A 19,559-nucleotide genomic window follows, 5' to 3' on the forward strand; every position below is an offset into this window, starting at 1 on the left:
ATAGTCTTTCATTCCATCTTGTAATACTCTGTGGCATACTACTTCCACATTCCTAGATGCACCCATGACCTTGCTTGTGGCTTTCTCGTCTTTCCTTGTCCACCATCTAAATGTAGTCAGTTGCTGATGGTTGGTTATCTTCTGTCTGTCTTGGACTTTCAGTAGCTATTTCCAAATATCGGACCTTAGGCCTCAATATACACTTGTCTTAGACACCATGGTGATTGATATCAACATTCTGTGAACTCAAGAGTCCATAGGTTTGACATGTTTGCCCAGAACACTTGTTCCAGTCTTATGGATAAGAAAGAATGTTGAAAGAGAATACCATTTGATCTCTTTGGTCTCTGGTTCTGCAAAGGCTTCTTTGTAAAAATCATAGATGTGATAATATACTTGCTTTAGGGGGATGGAGACATGGACCAGCGGTTGGGTTCTTGCTTTACAATCATGAGGCCTGAACTTCTGAGCTTGGCATCCATGGAACAAGCTTGGCATCCTGTACACGCCTGTAAATCCCAGAGACAGGAGGATTGCTGGGGCATGCTGGCTTTTAGACTAATGAGAAACTATGAGTCCCTAGTTAAGAAGGAGGGCGCACAAGGCCAGATGCAGACAGTGGTAGGGGAGGATGCACGACACACTCTTCTGGGCTCTGTCCGTGTGCTCAGGCACTTGGATCCATGCATACACTTCTGTGCACTCAGAGACTAATACAAGCATGAATGGGTAAATATGTTTAAATGTGTGGCTTAAATGGGCTTTATGTTGATGGGAGAGAAAAGGGGAAAGTATCAGAGAATGTGTGCTGAGATTAGATTTGTGTGGCTTGGCCTGAGTTTATTTTAATCCCATGTGAAACAGCTAGAACTGAAATAAACTGTTAGCTGGAAAACAAGGCAAGGACCATAGAGAAGAGCCTTGGTAGAGGGTATTCATTCTGTATTTCAGTACAGACTAGGAAGGAGGAGACTAAGTATGTCCTCTTCTATTCTACTTAGTTTTGTGACATGTCACAGGGAGGTGACATTTATCTTACAGAGGACCATCTACAGTATAGTGTCAGAGATGATCCTGTAATTTAGTCCAGTCAATGGGTCCTCATCCTTAGGAACAACTATGGACTTCTACAGCAAGGGGGATTCATTGCAGCCTTAGTATTTAAATAAGCTTGGAACAGAGTGAGTCCCCATTTCTTGACACAAGGCTATCATCCCAGGGGTTCCCAGGCCCATGTGTCGTGTGTTGAGGAAGCTGAGATGAAAGGTTGAAATTGTTGGGAAAATAGTCATAAGTGATTAATATTTTGATCCTTTCTAGGTTTCATAAAAGAGGCCTTGGACCTAATACTTCTGACAAAGAAATAGACTCCTCTTACTTTGTGTTTGGATTATCACTGTCTTAGTTATGGTTACTATTGCCCTGAAGAGACTACCATGACCATGGCAACTCTTATAAAGGAAAACATTTAATTGGGCCTTGTTTACATTTTCACCTCCTAATAGTGCCACTCCCAGTGGGACAAGCATTCAAACACATGAGCCTATGGGGGCCATTTCTATTCAAACCACACAATCACCTTGTGGGGGAATCCCTATTTCTGACTCACTGTGTGTTCCTTTGTCTTATGTTACCTGGCTGACATCCTGTATTACATATGTTCCCAAGGGAGGCAATGAGATCCCTCTGCTGCAACACAGAGGGGTCTAGGAAGGTCATTTGCCCTTAACTGGCTAATAGGATGAACCTGATGACTGTGGAAAGCTGAATCCACTATTTAAGTGGATCTTATTCCAGTCTTTTCCCGTGTGAAGGTGTTATTCATTCTAGTTCTTATTGGAATGTGTTTTTTTCTTTATCCTCTAACACTGAGACGTAGTGGGTAGAAGTACTTAGAATTCTATCATTAATAAAATGCACAGAGAACATGAGAAAAGAGAGGGAGAGAGATGGAGGAAGAAGAAATAAGAGGAGGAGGAGGAGAGAGAGAGAGAGAGAGAGAGAGAGAGAGAGAGAGAGAGAGAGAAAGAGAGAAAGAGAGAGATGCAAGGGAGAAGAAAAGATGGAAGAGGAGTGGAGAGGGGATAGAAGAACAAGAATGAGAATAAATGGTGTTCTGTGTGTGTGTGTGTGTGTGCGTGTGTGAGTGTGCATGCATGTGTGTGCACATATAGAGGTAAAAAATCAGCACAAGTATGTCCCATCATTCTCCACCTTTTTTTGAGATGAGGTCTCTCACTGAACCTGGAACTCACCTTTTTTTTGGCCTGGCTGGCCAGCAGGCTTCTAAGATTCTGTCATCTCTGCCTTCCCAGTGCTGGGAGTAAAGATGCATACTGCTGAATAAAATTTTTCTGTGGGTGCTGGAGATCTGAACTCAGATGCTAACACTTACACAAGTATTTCTCCCACTGAAACATCTGTGTAGAACAGTATTTATTATTATTAATGTTGTTTACTGAGTATATACAGAAATGGACTTTAATGTGACATATTCACATGTACGTATTATTATTTGCTGTTATTCAGCCCCTTAGAGCCATGCTGTGTCTAGGATCATACCTGCTGTTCTTTGACCTGGAAAGAACCTACTTTTAGTTCAGTTCTGTGCGTGTTTTCTATAATTTTTACTGTTAGGTAATTCTCACTTTTAGCTTAAAGTGTTTCATGTTGAGCTTTTTGGGCTAGTCACATAGTTTACAATAACCCATTTGGTAAACTGAGCTACTAGTTCACATGCAAAAGTCTTAGTACATTATGATGATCTTAGTAAATGCTGTGAGGGTTTCAGTGGATTATGTTTTGTGGTTGATGCTTATCTCCTGTAAAAGTGCTTTATTCTGTCCTTATCAAGAAGCAGACAACGAAAAGAAAGTGGAGTTACTGGAATTCAATGAGAATGAAGACACAACATACCCAAACTTATGGGACACTCTGAAAGCAGTGCTGAGAGGAAAGTTCATACCACTAAGTGCCCACATGAAGAAACTGGAGAACAGTCACACTAGAGAATTAATAGTACAGCTGAATGTTCTAGAACAAAAAGAAGCAAACTCACCCAGGAGGAGCAGACGCCAGAAAATAATCAAATTGAGGGCTGAAATCAATCAAGTAGAAACCAGAAAAACATTGCAAAGAATCAATGAAACAAATAGTTGGTTCTTTGAGAAAATCAAGAAAAGAGACAAACTTTTGTCCAAACTAACCAAAAGACCGAGAGAGAACATGCTAATTAACAAAATCAGAAATGAAAAGGGAAACATAACAACAGACATTGAGGAAATACAGAGAATCATCAGGGCATACTTTGAAAATCTGTACTTCACAAAATTTGAAAATTTAAAGGAAATGGACAATTTCCTGGATAGATATCACTTGCCAAAACTAAATCAAGAACAGATAAACAATCTAAACAGACCTATAACCCCTAATGAAATAGAAGCAGTCATCAAAAGTCTCGCAAACAAAAAAAGCCCAGGCCCAGATGGCTTCAGTGCAGAATTCTACCAGAAATTCAAAGAGCTAATACCAATACTCCTCAAAGTATTCCATACAATAGAAGTCGGAGGCTCACTGCCAAACTCTTTTTATGAGGCTACAATTACCTTGGTACCCAGCCATACAAAGACACAACTAAGAAAGAGAACTGTATACAAATTTCCCTCAAGAACATCGATGCAAAAATACTCAATAAAATACTAGCAAATCAAATTCAAGAACACATCAGAAAAATCATCCACCATGATCAAGTAGGCTTCCTCCCAGGAATGCAGGGATGGTCCAACAGTAGAAAATCTATCAATGTAATCCAACATATAAACAAACTGCAAAAGAAAAACCACATGATCATTTCACTAGATGCTGAAAAATCATATGACAAATCCAGCACCCATTCATGATAAAGGTCCTAGAGATAACAGGAACATACCTGAACATAATAAAAGCAATACACAGTAAACCAACAGCTAACACCAAACAAAATGAGAGAAACTCAATGCAATTCCTCTAAAATCAGGAACAAGACAAGGCTGTCCACTCTCTCCATATATCTTCAATATTGTACTTGAAGTTCTAGCTAGAGCAATAAGACAACAAAAGGAGATCAAGGGGATACAAATAGGAAAAGAAGAAGTCAAGCTATCACTATTTTCAGATGATATGATAGTTTATATAAGTGACCCAAAAAAACTCCGCAAGGGAACTCCTAGAGCTGATAAAAACCTTCCATACAGTGGCAGGATACAAGGTTAACTCAAAAAGAAAATCAGTGGACCTATTATATACAGATGATGAAGTGACTGAGAAAGAAATCAGAGAAACATCAGCCTTTACATCAGCCATAAACAGCATCAAATATCTGGGCATAACATTGACCAAAGAAGTGAAAGATCTGTATATCAAGAACTTTGAGTCTCTAAAGAAAGAAATTAAAGAGGATACCAGAAAATGGAAAGATCTCCCATGCTCTTGGATTGGTAGGATCAACATAATAAAAATGGCAATCTAGCCAAAAGCAGTCTACAGATTCAATGCAAACCCTTGAAAATTTCAGCACAATTCTTCACAGACCTTGAAAGAGCAATTCTCAACTTTATATGGAAAAAGAAAAGACCCAGGATAGCCAAAACAACCCTATACAATAAAGGAACTTCAGGAGGCATCACCACGCCTGACTTCAAGCTCTATTACAGAGCTATAGTTGTGGAAACAGCTTGGTATTGGCAAAAAATAGACAGGTAGACCAATGGAACTGAATTGAAAACCCTGATTTTAACCCACACACCTATGAACACTTGATTTTTGCCAAATAAGCTAAAATAATACAATGGAAAAAGAAAGCATCTTCAACAAATGGTGCTGGCATAACTGGATATTGGCATGCAGAAGACTGCAGATAGATCCATGTCTATCTCCATGCACAAAACTTAAGTCCAAATGGATCAAAGACCTCAACATAAATCCAGCCACACTGAACCTCTAAGAAGAGAACGTGGGTGGTACCCTTGAACAAATTGGTACAGGAGACAGCTTCCTGAACATAACACCAGTAGCACAGACAGTGAGATCAACAATTAATAAATGGGACCTACTGAAACTGAGAAGCTTCTGTAAGGTGAAGGACACAGTCAGCAAGGCAAAAAGGCAGCCCAAAAATGGGAAAAGATATTCACTAACCCCACATCTGACAGAGGGCTGATCTCCAAACTTTACAAAGACCTCAAGAAGCAAGTCTCTAAAACACCAAAGGATCCAATTAAAAAGTGGGGTACAGAACAAAATAGAGAATTCTCAATAGAGGAGTCTAAAATGTCTGACAGCCACTTGAGAAAGTGCTTAACATCCTTAGCCATCCAGGAAATGCAAATCAAAACAACTCTGAGATACCATCTCACCTCTGTCAGAATGGCTAAAATCAAAAACCCTGAAGACAATTTATGCTGGAGATGGAGGTGGTGAAAGGGGAACACTCCTCCATTGCTGGTGGGAGTACCAACTGGTTCAGCCACTTTGGAAATCAGTATGGAGATTCTTCAGAAAAATGAGAATAAACCTACCACAAGACCCAGCAACTCCACTCTTAGGCATATATCCAAAAGATGCCCGTTCATACAACAAGGATGTCTGTTCCACTATGTTCATAGCAGCATTATTTGTAATAGCCGGAACCTGGAACCAACCTAGATGCCCCTCAACTGAAGAGTGGATAGAATCTTGAAATTTGCAGGTATGTGGATGGCACTAGAAGAAACCATCCTGAGTGAGGTAACCCAGTCACAGAAAGACAAACATGGTATGTACTCACTCATATATGGATTTTAGACATGGATCAGGATAGTGCCAGTCTGCATTTCCACTGACAGAGAGTCTGGGAAACAGGAAAGAACCTAAGGGAGATATGTATGGTACCCCAGATAAGAGAAATGAGTCAAGATCTTCTGAACAGATTGTGAACACGGTGAGAGACACTTGAGAAAGTGCTCAACATCCTTAGCCATGAGGGAAATGCAAATCAAAACAACCCTGAGATACCATCTCACTCCTGTCAGAATGGCTAAAATCAAAAACACCAATGGCAATTTATGCTGGAGAGGATGTGGAGAGAGGAGAACACTCCATTGTATTTTTTGTCAAAAGTCAAGTATTCATAGGTGTGTGGGTCAAAAATCAGGGTTTTCAATTCGGTTCCACTGGTCTACCTGCCATCCTAGAACCTTCATCCAGTGACTGATGGAAGCAGAGGCAAACACCCACAGTTAAACACTGAACTGAACCCATGGAACCCAGTGACAAAGAGAGAAGAGCGATGAGCAAATTGGCAAATAATGGGCTGGCGAAACCAGCCAAGACAGCTGATCTGAACAAGGGGGAGCTCTTGGACCCCAGACCAACAGCTGGGAGGCCAGCATGGGACTGATCCTGACCCCCTGAGTGTGAGAGTCAATGAGGAGGCCTGGGCAACCTATGGGGCCCTGGGCAGCAGATCATTATTTATCCCTGGCATACAAATGGGCTTCGTGTGTCCATAACACAAAGAGGGATGCTCTCTCAGCCTGTACTCTTAGGGGAGTGCCTGGACCCTACCCTGAGCGAAATGACAGACTCTGGTTATCCCCTATGTGGAAGGAAGTGGGGATAGGGTGGGAGGCTGGGGGAGATAGTGGGAGGGTGCAGGAGGAGGAGAGGGAGAGGGAACTGGGATTGACATGTGAAGCAAGCTATTTAAAATTAAAGTAATAAAAAAAGTTTTTAAAAAAAGAAAATGGAGTTACAGTAAACACAGACTGTAAACACCCCTGAAAGTCGGGTAAAGAAGCTGGGCTTTGCAGGAAGCAGAGCTATTTGACCAGGATTATGACTCAGTCAGAAAGGACTTTAGGGAGATGTCAGTGTAGTTACATTCAAGATGGGTTAGAAAGTAGAGGGGCTGGATAATGGTGGACTAGATACTTTTGCTAAAATAACCCATTTGTTCAATGTCTGAAATAACTGCAAAGTGGGAAAGCCATTTTCCCTGAAGCCTCGAAGATCTGAAAAGATGGTTAGTAACTGTCAGCTAAAATCCTACTAGAGAAGAGAGGCTGGGAAGGTGAGCTCATCATTGGCACCACTTTGTCAGGTGAACTTGAAGAGACACTCCGGGGGGTGCTTTCCCTCAGGGCTTTCATATCCATTTCTGTCTCTATCTCAGTGTTTATTTATTTATTTTCAATCTCCTTGCTAGCTGAGTTACAGTTAGGATGTGACAGGGGAAGAAAGGGATGAGAATATGGAAACTAACTCACGCCAAGAAGGCAAAGATCTGTCCAAATATTAATCATACTGACACTAGCCACAGATAATGCCATTTTTGAAGATAACTGGGGAATGGTATTTCCTGAAAACCCCGCTGCCTTAGCAACATGTCATAATTCCTTCTTGACTCCCACTATATTACTAAGTAGATGCATTTCCTTCTAAAAATCACTTATAGTTTGAAGTTACATCTGAAAGATTGAAATGTCTCAGTTTTTGATGTGTCAGCCACTGGAATACAGAAAGACAACCTTGACACCCCATCCACATGCAGAGAGTTTAATAAGTGATTCTGCACATCCCCTTATGCATCAAATTCAAATGTTTGGTTTCTTAGGGAAGTGGGACCCTGATCCACTCCCCGTGCTGTCCTGAGATGATGATGACTTTTTTCATACCCACTCTTGCTTTGATTTGAGCCGACTAAACCACTGTTTCCCTTAAATCCCACAGTTGCTTCTTCCTCCCCAATCCTATAATAGCTCTATTTTTCTCATTGTTTCACGAGACAGTTTATGGTTCCACTAGGCTTCGCCTGTCCCACTAGGCCAGTAAACCTGGCCTTGTAGGTTTGTCTCTGGTTGTTCTCCAATATGTGTGGCCAGAATTCGAAGGAGCTGTTGCTCTGTTTCTGACATTGACTGGTGTTTATAGGTGCTGATGGCCAGTCTTGCTGTTGGTTTTTCTGGTACTCAGAGATTAACTTCCCAGTTTCTGACTAAAATTGGCTGGGAAGTTTCAAGGGAATCAAAGAAGCAGGAACAATGGTATGGAGTGGGCTCCACTCCAGGGGCATGAAGTTGACTTCTTTTCTTTTCTTCCTCTGTCTAGTTCTTCCAAAGGAGAACATAAGAATCCATGTCCGGGTTGAGAGTTTCACTTTGGGCAGTAGGAGTTAATCAGAAATAAAATAGCTAGATATTGGGCCGAGTGGCCCATGCTGGCTGGGTTTTCTTAATTTAATTTACCTAAATTATGCCAACAATAGAATCTACGTTAAGGTCTCAAAAGTTTTGTTCCTTCTGTTTACTTTTATTCTATTTGTATATCCTTTTTTAGTCGACCTTGACAACTTATTTTCAATTGCATTTTTAGTCTTTATTACTTGTTCACCAGTTATTGAGGTATTGATATGTTTGTATTTGAGTTTACATTTAATTATATTATTTTATCTTGTCTGTTTTCTTCCTTCCAACTTTCCTTTCTTCTTACCCCTTTCCATTATTAGAATATAGCATAGAATTCTACTTTGATTTTCTCATTTTTTTAAACATTCTTTTGCATTTAACATTGCTGCTATACGATTGTAATTTTTATAGTAAATTTGAGGTTGAAATTGTACCATTTTTCAAACAATACAAAAGCCTCGCTAGTGAGCTGAGGGTACAGGTCAATGGTAGAGTGCTGGAAAAGCATATATGAGGTACTGGTTTAAATCAGCACCAGAGAAACAGAAAGTAAAAAACTTGGAAGCATACTGCTCTAACTCTAGAATTCAGTTTTAGTCTCCCATCCTAAAATATTTATTTGCTTCTTTTGCAGCAGGACCACTGATCTTCAGAGACACATGTCTTTTGCACGCATTGAGGCATAGTTTGTTTTGGTTCACTTGGAGCAGTTATGCTAGTTTGCTTTAAACTGTCAGCTTCAACACTGCAGAATCAGGATCAATCTCACTTGATTTTATTTCCTTTTGGGACTGTGTTCCATTTGGTGGATTCCCTTATATGCTGCATAATTTTTGGTTATATACTTAATATTATGAATATAATCTTAGCCAGGGTCCTGGGTCCTATCATTTTTCTTTAATGACTGTTATTTCCTTTGCTTTAAGAAGTAACAACCTTGACTGGTCCTACACTGAAGACTCTCACATGTGTCTAGGGACTCTGTTGAGATCTTTTATCTCTAGCCACAAAGCTCTGAATTATCTTTTGCAAATATATGGCTCAAGTTAGTTAGCAATGTGTGCACAAAGCACTTGGAGACCCCATTTCTGATTTGTAATTAGTTTGAGCACATTAATAATAAACCTAGAGTCACTGATAATAAATCCAGGCTACATTAAGGGCAGAAATCAAAGCACATGCCCTTGGTGTCATTTAACCAAGAGTGAGCCTAGAATGAATTTTCTGCTTTGCTCCCCCAATGTCTTCCGTCCATCCTGCCTATATGTTATTAGTCGGGATCTGTGCCTACATGAAGGCTGTCTTGTGACTCTGACTCTGCCACTGTCCCTGTTTCTGAGTGTCTTTGTGTCCCTGTGTGTCTGTCCCTAACAAAGGCTTGAACTCTGTTGAACAGCTCAGAAAACATCACATAGAGAAGGAATGAGAGACAGTTTACAGGAATCTTTAACAAAATGTTACAAGGGATCCAGTCACTGACCCAAACTGACCCAGATAACAAACAATACTCCAAAAAGCATTATCCACGTGTTGTGTTCAGCATTTATGGCAGATGTTCATTTTATAAGATTGCTTTCAATCTTTATTTGCTGTTTTCAGCAAATGATTATCATAACACATACAAATGAGCATACACACACACACACATGCATTACTCTGGGTCAAGGGCATGGCGAGTACATAATTTATAATTACAGTTATGCATTAGCTTAGGTTGTAAAAGTTGATTACCTGGGAAATTCAAGGCTGGGGGGTTGACTGTTACATTGTTCCCTTAAAGGCAGGTGAAACAAACAGTCTGAGTGTACAGTTCTACAGCATTCATAAGTCTTAAGTCACTTAGAGGTGTGTTATTATGGCTGGTTGTGAGATCCAGCAAAAATTCCAGTCTCTCAGAATAGAAGAGGCATTTTTATCATAATACTTTGTCACATTGGTTATTTTTTCTTTTGAGATTCTTTTTATTATTATTTTGGGAGTTTTCCTGAGTAGAAAATCTCTGGTGTGTAGCTGGCATTTTCCCACCATGTACACTATATATACTGCACTTGTACCTGTGCTAGAGTGCTGTGGAAACAGCTTTTATACTTTCATCATTCACCCAGCCATTAAGAGACCTTGACAGTAATCTTTCATCATTGCTTTGGTGGTCGATAGCAGAAGCATAAAACACAAGATAGGCCTTAGTAGAAGAGGACAGATATATCCTAAGTCACCACCACAGACAATGCAGAGTTCATGAAAAATAGACATTCAGTTCCCTCTTTCTTTTTAGCTTTTCTTGTTTTATTGCCTCATTAACTCCGTTCTCCATCATCATCTATGAAGATGCTCATGCCTCTCTTGTTTTGAAAAATGTAACGGTGCTTGGTAATTACCTGGTAGAACATATAGTAAGATTCTTATAAATGGTTTCTTGCATGACATCCACATTTTGTTCTATTTTATTTTTACTAAAATTAGTTTTGCCATCATTACTAATGGAGAGCATCAGGGATTCCTATTTTAGGCAGTTTCCTGATGACTGTTCCCACTGTGATTCCATCTTTTCTTATCCTGCCATTTCCTGACTCTCTTGACATGTGGCACTGGTTTTTTCATCAACACCTGTATTTTGTCATTTAAAAAGTAGGGGCACATGGATATTTTACTGTTAATCTTATGACTCATGGGGACTTTTAATTTTGCTGTTTATATTTTTCAACAATTCCATATAATGTATTTTTATCATATACTCCCCCACCTCAACTCCTTCCAGATCCTCCCTCACCTTCCTACTCTCCCAACTTCATGCTCTTTCTCTCTCTTAAAAAACAAAGCACATATACACAAACAGTATTATAATCTCAGTAATCCACTTTGTGTTTGTTCTACATGAAGGCCAGAGGTTTGTTGACATTCAGTTACCCATCGTGGGTAATCATGTATTTGATTTTCCATTCTGTCTCTATATGCCCAGTGATTGAATTTTCATGCTCTCCCCATTTGATCCTACATGTGCTCCTTGAACATTCTCTCTTACTAATTGCTATGAAACTGATGAATTCTATACCTATATTTTCCAGCTCTCTGGACGGCCCTTGCCTCCCAGTCATTCTGCAGGTTCTAACATACTCTGTTATTCTTGTTCTCTCAGCATCTTCAACTGCTTCTGCTTACTCTGAATAACCTTTCTTTCAAATTCTTATAGTTTCTTGAATGGCATCTGTATTTTACTCTTTTGTCTAGTCTAAGTTCCCACCATTTGAGATACTCTTTTAACTCTGCCCTACTATATTAATCCTCCTTCTTGTGGTGGTTTGAAGGAGAATGTTCTCCATAGTCTCAAATGTTAGAATTACTTAGTCCCCAGTTGTTGTTGGTGTTTGTCTAGTTTTAGGAGGTGTGACATTGAAGAAGGAAGTATGTTGCTAGGATTAGGCTTTTAAGGTTCAAAGCCTTCGGCCATTTTCAGTGTGTTCTCTTGACTTCCTGCTAGTGGTTCAAGATGTGAGTTCTCAGCTTTCTGCTCCACCTATCATGCCCGCCACCAGGCCACGATAAACTCTTATCCATCTAAAACTACAAGTCCAAATAAACACTTTCTTCTGTAAATTGCCTTGGCCATGGCGTTTTATCACAACAATAGAAAAACCATTAATATACTGTTCTAATCTGAAACTCAGTCTACTTTCTGAGCCACATGGATAGTTGTACATTTTCTCATTTATGCCACATGTTCTGTTGCATGGTATTGGTTTATGAGCCAATCTCTTTTCTGTATTGTTAGAGTTTCAAGAACATGACTGACCTTGTTTTATTCTGTTTTCAGAACCTTGGATATAACTAATAATTATATAACATCTGCTGAACAAATGAATGAATGACATTTGTTCATTGATTGTTCATTAATGAAGTTGTGAGAACTTTGGGAGCAGGAAGTGAGAGAAGGAAATAAGATGGGGAGAGAAAGAAGATAAAGGTATTGCAAAATATTTGTCCTGTGATTTCTAGTTTCATCATTCTAGCATTCAATATACATTCATTTAGTATATTTGTAGTTTGTTACAGAGCTCTGACACTAAAAAGTAATCTCATTGTGGACTACACTATTTTAGATGGCTAGCTCAATAGTACTCTATTGATGAGAGCTGTGCCTGGCACACAATTGTTGTTCAGTAAATAATGTTTTGAATTTTCTCACTTAGATTTCCTAGTAAATCCATAAGTGAAGCTTGGTATTATTCTTAGATTACAGCGAGAAAGCAGGTGCTCTGAGTGCAGCCAAATGGCCAGTCAAGGTTTATCAGATAGCAGGTGAAAAGCCCCCAGATGATATACCTTCAGTGTCAAAGCTGACTTCACTCCTGCTGTGGTTTCTGTACCACTTTGCAACACTGCAAATGGCCAGTCAGGGGAGCAGGGTGGAGGCATTTCCAAGGCAAACATTGCACATCTTAGGTGGCTATTGCATTTTATGAAAGAAGAGGGCCCCATAAAGCTAATGTAAGTGGTTCAGAAACCCAGTGAATGAATGTCATTTACTTCTGGAAACTGTCAGTTGGACAAATGAAAAACTACAGCTTTTTTTTTTCAACTACCAGCAGTCTGAAGATTCACTAAGGCTATTTTCCTTTGTTCAGTATTCAGCAGTCAGTATTCATTCATTATCAGAGGCTTCTAGGCTCAATGTATAGTAAACACGGAATAGGTTATTGAGATTGTAATGTATACTCGTTCTGAGATTTAAAAAATGTGATGTTATGTGATATAGATTAACAGTCATGCAGCCATTTGCTTTACATTGTGTCTTTGCTGGCCTGTGCTACAAAGTTGGGTCATGCAACAGGTTCGTGTGCAAAGCCTTGTCCCTGGCAGGTAGAATGGGCAGGTAGAATTGTCACAGAACACAGAGAAAGAATCTTCAGATCAGTCAGTTGGATGAAATGGTCTTCGAAAGAGGCCAATAGCACTTTTTAATTTTATGGAGGAATTTCTTTTTCAGTGTCAGAGGAATTTCAGTGTCCCAGGAATTTTGAATCACATGAGACAGATGCTCCCCTGGTTCTCACAGAACTGCAGAGAGGCCCTTACTGCCTGCCGTTGTGAGCAGATGAAAGGACTTAGTGCTCAACTACCTGCTCCCTCATCGTCTCACTTTTCAAACGCTTCTTATTTTTCAGGGTCTGTCTTTCTTTATTGGCATTTTAATGCTTTATGCCTCCATGAGACAATCCACTGGGAAAATAAAAAAAATGGCTATTTCAAGAGAAATACTTTAAGACATTATTTTCCAAATGACATGAGCAAATGTTCATGATCCTCAAACCTGATCTTCCTGGCACTGTTATCCTCAGGTGTTGATTCTTGTGGTTGGCCACATACAGTAGTCTTTTGACCACAGTGTTATATCGAATGAGGTGGCTGCAAGTTCTGTGAATTTGAGAATCTATCCATATTGAACACATAGGAACAAACTCTGCAAAGGGCTGGCACATTTGTCAGGTGACCCAGTGCAATGGTAGACCCTAAATATATGCCCAAAGTTTTTGTTTCAAGGTCAAAATATGCCCCCTATGGTGTCATTATGAAACCCTGGAGGGGAGAAGCAGATCCCAGGTTGCTGCATTTCACTTTTACAGATATCATGGGACAGGGATACTATTTACCTGGTGGTCTGTACACAGGAGTTAGGTGTTACATTAGATTCCTGGTCTTTCAATTAAACCAGATATTCCATGACTTGTTTGCTCTGGGAAACGACAGAGACTAGATCTTAGATTTTGCTCCATCTAAGAAAGGCTTCACTGTGTGTTCAGAAAATCTGTAAGCTGAAACGCAAACTCATAGGTAATAGACTCACCAAGCAATTCATAAGATCTCTTTGCTCTTCTCCTGGTCATAGGCTCTGTAGACTTCAAAACATTTGGAACCAGAAACTAGCCCAACCTCACCTTTCCAATGGCATCTCTTGGAATTTTTAGTTCTCTTTAAGGTTGAGACATGTGAAAGAGCTCTAGATACCAAGAGTGGGCATTCTGCAAGCACTTGAGTTGTGCTTTGGGAGTAGACCTTTGGGTAATTTTAAGTGAGGAAGGTGCCTCTGAGATTCAGCAATTTTATCATAAAAGCTGCATTGATGTTGTGATGCTAAAGTAAATATGGGACTCAGATTCAGGGTTCAGGGTGAAATGTCACAAGAGTATGGTGACTAGGATATTCTATCTTTTAAATTTCTTAAAATACAAAATTTACTGCCAACTTATTTGGATTCCTCTCTATTATTTTATACCACACTGCATGCACACCTCCATGTGCACAGAGAGAGAGAGAGAGAGAGAGAGAGACAGAGAGAGAGAGACAGAGACAGAGAGAGATAGAGACAGAGACAGACGGAGAGAGGGAGGGAGGGAGGGAGAATATATACACCCCACTAGGTGGGTGTGGGGTAGAGAAGAATAGTTTTGCTTGCTGTGAGTTTGGAGAAATGTGATGTTTACACTTGACCTCAGGAGAGCTGTTCTCCAGACACAGCTGGTCATGACATTTGCACAGCTTGGGTTTCAGAAGAAATAACATAGATTCTGGAGAGGGGCTGTAATGGGGCTCAGAACATATGTTTTATATTTCTTTTTGAGGAAAATACATATTAAGGCATTTTGAAAGAAGCTTTATGTATAGTTTAAGCATTTGTGTGTAAGTGATCCTTGTGTACAATGGGTTGGATGAACTTTTGTCCTCCAAAAGATGTGCTGGTATCTTGATCTGTGGTTTCCATGAATGTCTGTTTATTGGAAAATAGGATCTTTGCAGATGTAATCAAGTGCAATGAGGTCACATTTGATTAGGCTGGGATTCTAAATCCAATACATCTGCTGTTCTGGTGTGAAGGGAGAAGAGTCATGCATAGACGGAGAGATGCATGAAAAGACACTGGGAATATCATGTGACCATGGATACAGGGATTGGTCAAATCCTATGAGAAAAGAGCTGCCAGTTATCACCAGAATAGACAGGGAGAGGCACAGGACAGACCCTCCCTCACAGCCCTGAGAGAGAAACAATCTTGTGCTTTGTAGCCACATTTGTTTCAGACTTTATGCTTTTAGAACTGCAAAGTAACACATTATTTCTGGTGTTCCAAGATGCCCTGTTTGTGGCACTTCATCAGGCAGCTCTAGGAAACTGAATATTATACCTGTCTTCATCTGTTTTGAGGTGCATAATGAAATATTTGAGGCCAGGAACTTTATAGAGAAATTAATTTAGATCATGGTTCTGTTGGTTGTAAGGTTCCAAATCATGAGATTTCTGTAGGACCCGTGGCTGGGTCACAACGTGCCAGAGAAGTGTAAAGGAGGTCTGCTGTGTGCAGAAGTGGCAGGGATAGGAACAAAGGCGCCAGAGGTCAGGGAGTAGCCAGACCAGCTCTTTTTGTAACACCCTGCTCCAGTGAACACAACCCAACCCATGCCACAAGACTGGCATTAATCTATTCATGAAGGTGAAAATCTGACCTAGCTTTTACTAGCTTCACCTCTTAGAGGTTGCTCCATCATGGGGCAGGGGCAAGTTTCTATTACATAAACCTTTAGGTGACAAACCATATCTAACTGTCACAGTACCTTCTTTTTATAGCCAAAGGTCATAAGGTGTGTTAGCAATCAACTTTTGTAATTTTATTAATATTTCAGTGATATGGGTTTAATATGACATATAGTATAATATGCTTTTCACATGTATTTAACACTTAAGATAACATTCTGATTTTTTTCTCTTCTCAGAAACGCTAGGGCTGAACTTGATGGCAAGGGTCCTTTTGCAGATTCTCTTATCCTACTACTCACCTTAGCAAAACTTTGGAATGATGTTTGTTAGAAATGGAATCAGAGACCCGGAGAGTGACTGGTTTCAAACAGTGCTCCCAGGAAACTAAACATCATTGAATGCAGGGTTGTTGATCACATGGTGAGGAATCAGCATGTGGAGGGTCCATCCTGTGCAGAGAGGGTAGGATGCATATGAAGCCTTTATCTACGTATGCCTCCTGGAGGAGTATAGCATGTTTGATTACCACAGCTCTCTTTTTAAAAATTAGTTTTAAGTTAACACACAAAGTATTGGCTCTCACTGTGTCAGCTGGTTGTCTTCTTCCCTGGTCTTACCCGCTCTGCTCCTCCACCCCTGTGCTCCTCCACCCCTATGCTAAGGTTTCTTTCTTCGTTCTCATGATCTTTTTGTTTGTTTGTTTTATAACTCGTATGCACACATACACTTGTGCACAGAATACATGTAATTCTATTTATTTATTTTCCTTTTTCCATTTGTGTGTGTGTGGTGTACATGTTTATAAATGTGTGTAGGTGTGTGTGTGTGTGTAGAGAGAGAGAGAGAGAGAGAGAGAGAGAGAGAGAGAGAGAGAGAGAGAGAGAGAGAGAGAGAGAGAGAGAGAGCGCATGCTCAATGTATGGAGTCATCCTTATTCATTGAGCCCTGGGTTCTCAATCCAACCAAGATCTCACTGATAAAGCTAGTCTTGCTAGTCCACTTGCAGTCTCTCTGTCTTTCAAGGCTGGAATTAACAGCTGGACCCCCCACACACACCTACCCAGTATTACATGGTTACTGGAGATCTGAGCTCTGGTCCTCAAGATTACATGGCAAGCATTTTAGCCACTAAGCCATCTCCCCAGCCCCTATAATGTTAAATTTGGGTTATGCATATAAGAAGCCCAGAAATTGTTTGTGTTTCTGAGTCTAGCTTATTTTGCTTAACAAAATGATTTCCAGATTCATCCATTTTCATGCAAATGACAATTTCAGTTTTCTTTCCAGTTGAAATTTTTTCATTGTGTGTTTACCATATTTCCCACACCCTGATGGAGAACTAGACTGGTTGCATTTTTTTCAGCTGTTGTGAATAGTGCAGCAATAAACACAGTTGTGCAAAGTACACAGACTGTGGGAATGGCACATCTCTTTCAAGAGAAGATGGCAGGTTGCCTCAAAGGCTTCAAGAGCCAGACTTGAAAAGTGGCTTGGCATACCTCCTCATTCTACCTCTGAAAAGCAGCCCTCAGTTACAAGTGGTTGTGCACTGTTGTACTGACATAGTGTGCTGAGTTTTGTTTCCTTATTTTGCCTTTTTCTTTTTGCAAATGTTTCTCACAAGAAGGATTTGGCAGGCAGCGACAGCCCCCACTGTGATGGAGAATCTAACAACCTTGTCCCAGTGATTGATAAACAGGACAAGTAATACAGATTGGAGCCTGAAAATTCCTTGGCTCCAAATGTCCTCAGGATTGGGTTGGCTATAGCTCAACCTCTGCGGATGGCCTGTTGCCTCTATTTGGGGATTCTTTTGCCTTGAGTGCATCTTGGAAAGCAGTACTGAGTTCAGAGTTATCTAAGCCAATCAAGCCAAGGGGCTTTGGCTTGTAACTGATAATTCAGTCATTGCTTTAAATGGCTTTCTAATAGTTTGGGGATAGTGATTTCATAGAGAGCAGGTGGAAGGTGCAGTTGGGCCAACTGCTAGTAAAAGATAGAGAGTAATTAGCTTCATTCAGCCCAGATATTTGGACTTGGATATTCCAAAGTGAGAACAAATCATGACTCTGAGGTTCTTTCTGTGTGTTGTTCCTAGGCAAGGAAAGTGACTAAAAAATTCTCTCTCTCTCTCTCTCTCTCTCTCTCTCTCTCTCTCTCTCTCTCTCTCTCTCTCTCTCTCACACACACACACACACACACACACACACACACACCACACACTCCCTCTCTCTTCTCATCTCTGCTTCTGTTGCCAACATTTCTCTTCTTGGATTATAAGAGACAGGTGGAAGTAGGTCCTTTGTGCAATAAGGAGGTTGAAGATAATCTCTAGTTTAACTCTCAGTTGAATCTATTTTAATAGATACCTTTCACTTGCATGTCTTTTTCCCTGGTCTTAAGATACCCATTATTTGGAATCTATGTATGCATTTCTTCTCCAAATATAAGGACATGAGAAATTGAACAAGAAACTAGCTTCATACCAGATTTGTCTGAGGATATGTTTGGGTATGAAAATCTAAATTGGTGACTTACACTGTTCCTATACTCCTAACTTCTTTCTCAGTATTAACACAGATACCTGCCTTCTCCCATGTGTGAACTGGATCTCTTGGATTTCAGAACACAGTATGTTTGGGCCTCTAGTAATTATATATCCAATACTAGTGCCAGACCCTGTGGCTTCATGGAAATTACCCAGACACCAACTCTAGTGTCTACATAATACTTTCCATTCTGGTAGCAAGTCTTAGGCTCTGCTGGATAAGTTTGCCAGGTATTCATACCTTCCTGGGGATAGGATCTCCTTTGTATACTGACTTCTTTCTCAGATCAGAAACACATTTTTCTTCTTGAATTGGAAACTGGCCATAGGGATAGTTTATCAAACTGAAAATCCTGTCCACTGGCAGTAGTGGGTATGGGTAGATGATCGGGGTGTCAGTCTCAGGTGGCCTCACTGGAGTAAGCAACAGGCTAATATCTAGAGATGGAGTCTGTACCTAGGGGGCCTTGGGACAGATGGGAAGGGCTTCTCTGATTGGAGGTACTGAGACAAGACTCAGTTATGAGAGAATGCAAGAGAAAAGTAACCTAGGAGCCATGTGCAAGAGACTAAGGTCTGAAACTTATTTCAAGACTGATACCAAGGTTTACTGTAAGATTAGGTCATGGGACACCAAGCTTGGGAAATCATAAGATGAGATGTATGCCTTAGTGTCTATTGGAGGTGGAATTGTTTCTTCAAATGTCTATAGGTGTCTTAGTTCTAATGTCTGTGAATGTGACTGTATTTGAGAATAAGGTATTTGCAGCTGTAACGAAGTTAAGGTTATATCTGATTAGGATGGGCCTGCAATCCAATATGAGTGATGAATATCCTTCTATGAAAAGAGGGAATCAGGACAAAGATCCTCAGGGAGGAAGGCCATATGAGGACAGAGACAAAGGTTTTAATTACATGCATGCCATCTAAGGGATACCAACTGTTGCTGTGGGCCACCAGAAGATAAAGACAAGGAACAAATTATCCCTCATAACCCCAGACTTCTGTCCTCCAGAATTGTTAGAGAATAAAGTTCTTCTCTTAAATCACCCATTTTGTGGTAGTTACAACATCCCTAAGAAACCAATACAATGCTAGTTCTTCTTCCTTTTTTTCTGGTATGAGGATAGAATAGCCATAAAAATAAGCAAAGGACTGAGCCAAAAGGCATGATCAGCTTCATGTGTCAGAGTAACATAATTCACAACTGGTATGTGTAGATATAGAGAGTATGTTGTCCATTTTATAGTTATCAAGAAGAGACAGAAATCATAGCAGGCAGA

The sequence above is a fragment of the Mesocricetus auratus genome, unplaced genomic scaffold (genome assembly GCF_017639785.1).
Source record: "Mesocricetus auratus isolate SY011 unplaced genomic scaffold, BCM_Maur_2.0 Super-Scaffold_6730, whole genome shotgun sequence".
In the NCBI taxonomy this organism is placed as follows: Eukaryota; Metazoa; Chordata; class Mammalia; order Rodentia; family Cricetidae; genus Mesocricetus; species Mesocricetus auratus.